Below are 8,486 nucleotides of genomic sequence, written 5' to 3'. Positions count from 1 at the left end.
AGGCATTTAACTCCTCGCCTACAGAACTTCTTTGAAATTTGTCCTCAGTAAATCCTATATTTTAAGATGTATGCTACTAAGCAGTAAATATACTTAGCAAATATTTTGGGGGTAGAGTGGAGAGGAGACAGAGTGCAATAGGAAATTTTATGAGGAAATGAAATATAGTAAGCTTCTGTTTTGATAGCAAAGAACCAGGAAGTTAAAAAAAAATTACAGTCTTCAGCCTGAAAGGACAACTGTTAGAAAAGAGAAACCAAAACAAAGGAAGTGAGAAGGCTGGACTCCAGTGTTTTCATCTCAGTCGTGCTGTGGTGTTGAATTTACTCTCTTAACCCAGCACTGTTCATTTCCTGTCCCTGAACTGGAGGGAAGATGTCTAAGTGGGCAGGCCTGTAGCCACACCCACCCTGGGAGCCAGGTGTACGTACACTCAGCCCTGGAGAGTTGCTGGAGAAGAGTCCAACTGGAACTGCTGGTAAGGGTGTAATACAGCGAGCGAGCGATTCCCATAGGCAATTACCAGTATTTGCAGTTGATTCCTCTTTGCATGGGGGTGGGAGAGCGCTGAGGATTGACTCTGGAGCCTCACTTTACTAAGCATTATTGAGCTTTTACCCTCAAAAAATTCATAGTAAAACATACATAGCATCTACCATTGTAATTACGTGAAATGCATTGTTCTGTGGTATTAAGTACATTAGCAGTATTGTACAGCCATCACCATTTCCCATTGCCCAAACTTTTTTTGTCATCTCCATAGAAATCCTGTGTCCCTTAAACCATACCTCCCATCCTCCTCACCCTTCCAGATTCAGCATCCTCTATTCTACTTTATCTCTATGAATTTGTCCACTCTAGGTATCACACAGAAGGTAAATCATATGGGAGCTTCTGTGTCTGGCTTATTTTACTTAGAAGGTTCCCAGGTTCATACGTGTTCTAGTGTCTACCAAGAGTCTCATTCCTTTTTGTGCATGTCTACCACATTTTATCCATTCATCTGCTCAATAGTTGGGTCATTTCCATATTTTGGCTATTGTGACTAATGCTGCTATGAATGTTGGTGTACAATTCTTTTTAAAAATTTTTTTTTATTTTTTATTTTTATTGATTTATTTTTTATTTAATGCCAAATGTTGTTTATTGAAGGAGGGAAGAGGTCTTAAATACAGGCTTACAGCACAATGGGAGAACCCCGGAGGGCAGAAGTTCACTAAGGATGTTTTACAATCTTGCATCTAAGCTGTTAACACCCATTATGCAGGATACACAGACAAGGCACTTCCCTTAAGCATTCAGCATGGTGGAACCCGGCAGGGAATTCCTGCTTTCAATTCTTTAGGCTTTGGCTGGGTCATATGGTAATGTTTATCTTTTGGAGGACCAGCCCCTATTGCTTTCAGTAGCAGCTGCACCATTTTAGTTTTCCTCCAGCAAGGTAGAATTTCAATTTCTCTGCATCTGGGTTTACACTTGTTATCTCCTTGCATTTTCTGTAATAGTCTTTCTAATGACTATGAAATGTTATCTCATATGGCTTTGATTGCATTTCTCTAGTGAATGGTGATGTTAAGTATTTTTTTCACGTATTTATTGGCCATCCATATATTTGATGAATAAGTTCAAATCCTTTGCCTGTTTCTTTTTTTTCTTTTCTTTTCTTTCTTTCTTTTTTTTTTTTTTTGAGACAGGGTTTCTCTGTGTAGCTTTGCGCCTTTCCTGGAACTCACTCTGCAGCCCAGGCTGGCCTCGAACACACAGAGATCCGCCTGGCTCTGCCTCCCAAAAGAGTACTGGGATTAAAGGCGTGTGCCACCATTGCCTGCTACTTTTGCTTATTTTTATTTTTAAATTTTAATATTATTATTTTTCGAGATAGAGTCTGACTATATAGCCCAGGCTGGACTCAAACTGAAGATTCTTTTGACTGCCTCTGCCTTCAGAGTGCTGGGATTACAGGCAATGGCTCCTTTACACCCTGTTTTCTTTGCTTATTTTTACAATTTTAAAAGTGTGTGTGTGTGTGTGTGTGTGTGTGTGTGTGTGTGTGTGTGAGAGAGAGAGAGAGAGAGAGAGAGAGAGAGAGAGAGAGAGAGAGGGAATGTGTTCGTTATTGTATGTTAGGTTCAAAGGCTCGAGCATATGCAAGTAAGAGATCAGAGGACAACTTGCAGGAGACTATTTACTCCTTCCACCATGTGGGTTCCAAGGATCAAACTCAGGTATTTGGCTTGACAGCAAGCACTTTTACCTCCAGAGACATCCCGACATCCCCTTTTTCTTATTTTTTATATTGAAGGGCTGTGTAGAGCTGAAGTTTTTTATATATATTGTGAATTTTAATTCCATATTAGATTAATGATTTACAGAGATCTTTTAAAACATTCTGTAGTTTGCCTTTTTACTTTGTTATTATTTTAAATTGACACATAGTAATCATAAATGTTCATAGGTTATAATGTGATAGTATTTTTTTTTAGAGGATTGGGGGAGGTAGACAGATCTTTAGCCTCAGTCTTACTAAAATCATGTATTAGTTTTATTACATGTATTAATTTTATACAAACAATATTGCACATGTGAAGAGTTATAAGGACTATAAATTATGTGTTGGGGGCACACTATTAGTTTTTGTAGTTAAGACTTTATAGTCATGTGTTGCATAGAGAAATGGTTTAAAAAATTACACAGGGACGTACTTTCACCAAAATTCTTTGGGATTCCATTTAAAACACTTGTTTATTAGAAATGCATGTATTTATAGCATAAGTTCAACAATCCTATACAACAAAATATTTTACAGGATTTTGTTAAGATTTTACATCGGAGTTGCTGCCCACAGGCATTTTTAAGTCGAAATGAAATGTGAGATAGTTCAGTAATTGTGTTTATTTCCTCTTCATTTGTGCATTTTAGATAAACCATAGAATTGTTTCAAACCCCCCTTCTCTCCGTTTGAGATTGCCCTGATAAATTTTTCCTCTGCAGCCTGCACTTTGGATTCTCAATATGCAGAAAATAGTCCCTGACGTAGCGGATGGGTTCTTAAGTCCCTTCCGGGTTCTGAAATTGAATGGTGCTAGTGTGGCAATCTAAGTTCATTTTGCTACATTTAATATACCGAGTAGGTATGCTGTCGGGTACGATGTACAATTTTTGTCTTTAATGTTTTAAGGAGCCTGTGTCCAAATGTTCTCGTTCCCAGTCAGTGTGCCTTTAAGGCTGACGAAATGCTTTCAGGTACTGATGCTGCAGGACCGTGTGAATGAGCGGCTTAAAGCGCCTCCCTCCCAGAGTGGGAAGGAGGCCCCTACTCTGAAGGGGTTCTGGCCACACCTTCCTCCTATCGGCAGGGAGCAGGTGGCCAAACCCTCGGGACCTGGCACCCCTGCTCTGTGGCCTGGCCCGTCCTCGTGTCACGTGATGTGGGTCAGCTGCGAAGTCAGGACCCTCTTTTCGAGGTAGCTGCGTTCGCCTAGCACTGGGACCCAGGAATCTCACTTTTCCGTCCCTCTTTCCCCAACCATCCCGGAAAAGGGGGAGGCTGGTGATGTCATCATCCGGGCACTGGGTGGCGGGGCCACGGTTCACAATGGAACAAAAACAAGCAGCCCCTAGTCAAACTAGGCGACGCGGCCGCAGCTCAAGTGCTTAACCCCCTCCTGTCCACATCCCCGCCAGTCCAGTCCCTTCGCCCGCACCGTACGCCAGAACTCTGGCGTCCTTCCCTTCCCCCACCTCTTTTCTAGCGCTTTCTGCGGCCGCTGTCAGCTCTCGGCCGGGTCCCCTCGCTGAACGGTATGAAAGAGCCCCTGGCCCTGCCATGACCCCCCTAGAGGGGCCGTCCGGAAGCCTAGCGACGGCGAACAATCCCTCCCCGGCATTGTCCTCCCCTCCCCCACCCAGCTTGCCGAGGCCCAGGCGTTCATCGCCTTGTCCCGCCCCCTAGCGGCGCGCGGCGATCCTCCGGCTCCCCCACCACCCCGTGGTGGACCGAGAGGCGAGGGGGCAGCTGGCCGAGCGGGGGCTGGGCAGGGGAGAGGCGGGCCGAGCGCGGAGGGGCGGGGCTTCGAAGGGGCGGGCCCTGCCGGGGGGCGGAGAAGCTCCGAGGCTTGGGCGGCGCTGGGACTAGTGGGAGTCTGCGCCGCGCCGCCGCTGCCGCTGTTGCTGCCGCCGCTGCCGTCGCCGCCACCGCCGCCGCCACTGGCCGTGCGGGTTTTTTTTTTCTGTCTCTTTTTTCGGTTTTGATTTTGTTGGATCCGCCATATTGACGAGGCCGTGGTAGCCAAGGCTGCGGACGCTAGTCTCCGCCGGTGGCGGAGCCGCAACCTCTCGGTAGCCGGCCCGTCCGGGCCCTCGTCTGTCCCACCGAACCCCCTCCCTGCCTTGCACCGGCTCCCAGGCCTCGCGGGAGCCGGCCGTCGCCGCCTCTCCCTAACGGGAGGCGGCTGCCTTTAGCGCCCCGGGACTTGGGGTCGGTGACGGCAGTGAGGAGTGGAGCCGCAGCTCGGCGACCAGGCCCGGAGTGGGGGGACAGAGGCGGCGACTAGGGGAAGGTGAAACTGCCGCTGCAGGAGGAGGAGCAGGAGGAGGTGACGCAGGAGAAACGCACCGCCCGGAGCTTGTCTGAGCTCAGAGAGCGCCCCAGCCCGAGGGGAGAAGGGGGAAGAGGGCCGCCGCCGGGCCGGCGGAGAGGGAGCAGGAGGCGGCCGGAGCCGCCACTGCCCTAGGGCGGCCAGCGCGAGGAGCAGACCCTCTTGTCTGCACGCGGCCAGCGTCGCGAGCGCGACACCCGCAGCCGCGCCTCCCATTTTGTCCCCGGGCAGCCCCTGGCTTTGGGATGCTCGCGGCTTAGGCCTCGTCCCGGGGCTCGAGCTTTTGCAGCTGGCCTCCCGCCTCCGCGTGTCCTGCTTCTTAGAAGACGCCCGTGTTGTGTTCGGTGAGTAGTCGGCGTGGCGGGGCCGGGGCCACTCGCCTTTCGGGGGGCCGACAGCTGGCTGGAGGGGTGGGGAGGAAGGCACGAGGGGGTGTGCGTGTGTGCGAGAGCGGTCCCTCCCTCGGGGGCCGCCGCCCGGCCGGGTGGGGGGCTGCCTCCCCGCCCGGGGCTGGGCCGCCGCGACCGCGCGCAACCCTCCGTGCTGCACACGGCCGGTGGCTCGGGCGCGCGCGCGCGCGTGTGTGCGAGCGAGCGTGTCCGTGTGCGAGAGCCTGTGTTTTGGACTGGCAGGGAAAATGGCTGACGGCTCCGGCCCTCCCCTTCCTCCCCCTTCCCGTCCTGACTGGAGTGGAGAGGAGGAGGAGGAGGAGGAGAAGGAGGAGGATGAAGACTCCGGGCGCGGCGTGCCGCCCCTCCACCCGCGCGGGATGTGGGCTCGGGGCGCGCGCCGGCGACGCCGCGCGGGGGGGTGGGGTGGGGTGGGTTCGCGCGCCCCTTAACCCCGCCGCGGACGGCCCCAGCCTGTTCCACTTGACACCGAACGCCATTACTGAGGTGGAGTGATTTGGAGCGGGAGAGCTAGGCCCCGGCGCCGCCTGGCTATCGGGCCTGCCGACTTGTCCACCTCCCCTCCGCCCTGGGGTGATAACCCGCGGTCGCCCCGCGGCCCCGTGCCCTGGGAAGTGTGAGCCGGTTATCGGGCTCCCACACCTCCTCACCCCCCTGCATCTGCCCAGGGCCAAAGGCCAGGAAGGATGTTTTGATGCCGAAATCGCTTCCAAGGGAGAGCAGACCTACCACCTTTCTATTTTTAACTGTTCCTGAAGAAGAAGAAAAAAAGAAAATATTAGCATGTGTGAGTCTGTGACTAATAAAACCTTCAGATGCGTGTGATGGGAGGCTTCGGGCTTGATAAATGGTTTGTTTTTCATTCATTGTGAAATATTTAACTTAAACAGGTGGGGAGCTGGGGTTTTGTTATTGTTTGGGTTTCTCCAGCGACTGGAATTTTAAGATTTTTTTTCAATACAGCGTGCTTAAATTAAGCACGTTATTATTTTGGAAGTTGTGTAGTTACACCGTTAATTGAATTTTCACGGCCGCAGTTTACAGGTGTGTGTAATTGCCGCAGACTGTCGTTGAAAGTAAGTGAGGGAATTGTGGGTTTAGGTTAAATTTTCATGCTTCTGTTGGTAGGAGAGGCATTTGTAATTTTTTTCACCTTAAAACTCATCAGCCTTCCATATGTATCCTTTGTGTAATTTCACTTAAGAATTTTAGGTGTACCAATGTGGAAACTTTACAGCCGGTATCTAATAGAATTCATTAGCTCCCTTTATTATAAGGGCTGGTTAACCATGACTAGGTTGCCTTTTTAACCCGTACATTTGAGCTGAAAAATAGAGACTACAAACTCTTCTTTAGATCATTTTAGTCTACTGAATCACCAGGCTGCCATTTTGGCTTCAGTAAAAATGCCTTCCAATTTCTTGGAAGATTTGAAAATTAAATATACAGAGATACCATTATTTGTTTTTGCAATGTTTAAACTTAACGTGCTTTGTCATACTTGTAACTTTAACCCTCTAAACTTTATTGTTCCAGTGTTTGGGTAGAGTGAAAGCCGGAAGTATTTGGAATTGATGTTCCAAGGGTGAGATTAAAAAAAAAAAAAGTATGTTTTGCTTTCTCTCAAAAAATTCTGTCTTTTAAACTATATAAATGTCTTCGTGCTTTTTCTTACCTGACTGACCCCTCCCCTCCCCCCACTGTTACCTTAATGTTCTCATACTGTTTCTTCCTTTTGTCTGCTGACCTTGGCAGGTTCTAAGAGAATATCTGTAGGGATTAAGGACAAGAACAGTATGGTGGAGAATCTGTTTTTTTTTTTTTCTAAAAGTAACTTTAAAAAGTAGATTTTATCCTTAAATTATGGAGCATTTTATGGGGATCTTCCGTTTTCCTCCTGTCAGTGGAATGCTCTAGGATTTACTTTGGTTCTTTTGTCTACCAGGATCTTGCAGTACATTTTCTGATAATTTCTGGAAGAGCAATTTAGTGGTGTCTCTTCAGAAATTATTTTTCTTTGACATAATAATAATGCTACTTAGGGATGTTTGTCAGAATCCCCCAGTCATTTATTTATTGATTAGTTGCACACATGAAAACATTCTATTCGGTTTTTTCCCCCTATTTAATGGGTCAATTTTTAAAGTTTTTATATCTCTGGGATTTTATTATTGGGACCACTCTTTGTTTAAAGCAAATGAGAGAAAATTCCTTGAAACATGTAGGGAGGCTGGGCTGGAGAACTGGCTCAGTGGTTAAGAGTACATTTGGTTCTTGCAGAGGACCCAAGCTGGAGTCCCAGCACCCACGTTGGGCAACCCACAACTGGCTGTGAATCCAGCTCCAGGGCATCTGACGGACACTGCTCTGACCTACACACAATTAAATAATAATTAAATACGTCTCTGTGTTAGTCTTTCTTTGAGACCCTAAGCTAGGGAAGGGAGATCTTCCTGTGGTTATTGAGCTACTTGAGTTTTGTTTTAAAAGCATATGATTCTTTGATTATTATTTTGCATATTATATTTCCTTTCTTGCTGGTATGTTTTCTGAATCTTGAAATGTTTTTCAAAATTTTAGAAACAAGTCTAGGTTTCCATTTCATTGTTTTTAGGATCAGCATCTTTGAAAACCATGTTATTTGTTGCCAAGTGTCTTATATTTTTACACATTATAATAGTGTTTGGGAAAGAGTTACTGTATGATCCTCAAGTCCACATGTTAGAATCACTTGGGAGGGTTTTTGTTGTTATATCTGATGTGGGCCTGGATAAAAAGGTATATTTTAAAGAGTACTGTGTATGATTCCTATAAGACATAAGAGATAAAACCTTGGGGCTATTGTTGCATGTTATTATAGATGAATAGGAAAATGGATTTTTTTCAATTGCTTTCCATTTTCAGCATAATTAGCACTTACTAAGCATTAATTACAAGTCATTGCTGCTAAGCATTTAAACATTCTCATTTATTACATTATATAGGTATTATTTCCCAGTGGCGGGCCTGCCATCTGTCATACTCAGCTAGTGGTACTTTAACTTGTGTGCCATATTAGGGAAATGTTAACTTTTTTTTTGGAGACAGGATTTCTCTGTGTAGCCCTGGCTGTCCTGGAACTCACCCTGTAGACCAGGCTAGCCTCGAACTCACAGAAACCTACCTGCCTCTGCTTCATGAGTGCTGGGATTAAAGGTGTGTGCCACCACTGCCTGGCTACTATTTTTAAAAAATTTAGAGCCTTTAGTTTGCTGGCTGTACCAGAGTAGCTTTAAATTAGTTTTGTTTGTAAGACTATCAAAATAGTCTGACGTTTGAAAAATAACTTGATTAGCCATGGAAGATAGGTGTCTTCCATATGTCTAACAATATATTCAGAGTGATAGGTTAGTGAATTTATGACTAAAATAATATGAGACAACTTTTACATTCCTGAAATGAAAACAAATTTGTTTCCTGGAAATTCATATTATCTCAT

The 8,486-nt window shown here is 46.7% G+C and overlaps 1 protein-coding gene across 4 annotated transcripts in view; it reads left to right on the top strand.

Annotated features, from left to right (window-relative positions):
- The first annotated feature begins 381 nt into the window (after positions 1 to 381).
- The window catches only part of Usp9x (ubiquitin specific peptidase 9 X-linked), a 122,076-nt gene continuing 113,971 nt past the window's right edge, over positions 382 to 8,486 (top strand). For 2 of the 4 annotated variants that reach the window (XM_028875920.2, XM_028875925.2), the window contains exon 1: positions 4,442 to 4,942. The gene's annotated coding sequence lies outside the window, so the exon portion shown is untranslated. Of the gene's footprint in view, positions 479 to 3,720; positions 3,802 to 4,441; positions 4,943 to 8,486 lie in introns of those variants that run through there. The other 2 variants (XM_037198866.1, XM_028875924.2) reach the window with 2 other exon arrangements.

Source organism: Peromyscus leucopus, chromosome X, assembly GCF_004664715.2.
Source record: "Peromyscus leucopus breed LL Stock chromosome X, UCI_PerLeu_2.1, whole genome shotgun sequence".
Classification (NCBI taxonomy): Eukaryota; Metazoa; Chordata; class Mammalia; order Rodentia; family Cricetidae; genus Peromyscus; species Peromyscus leucopus.
This window is presented reverse-complemented; position numbering and strand designations above follow the sequence as displayed.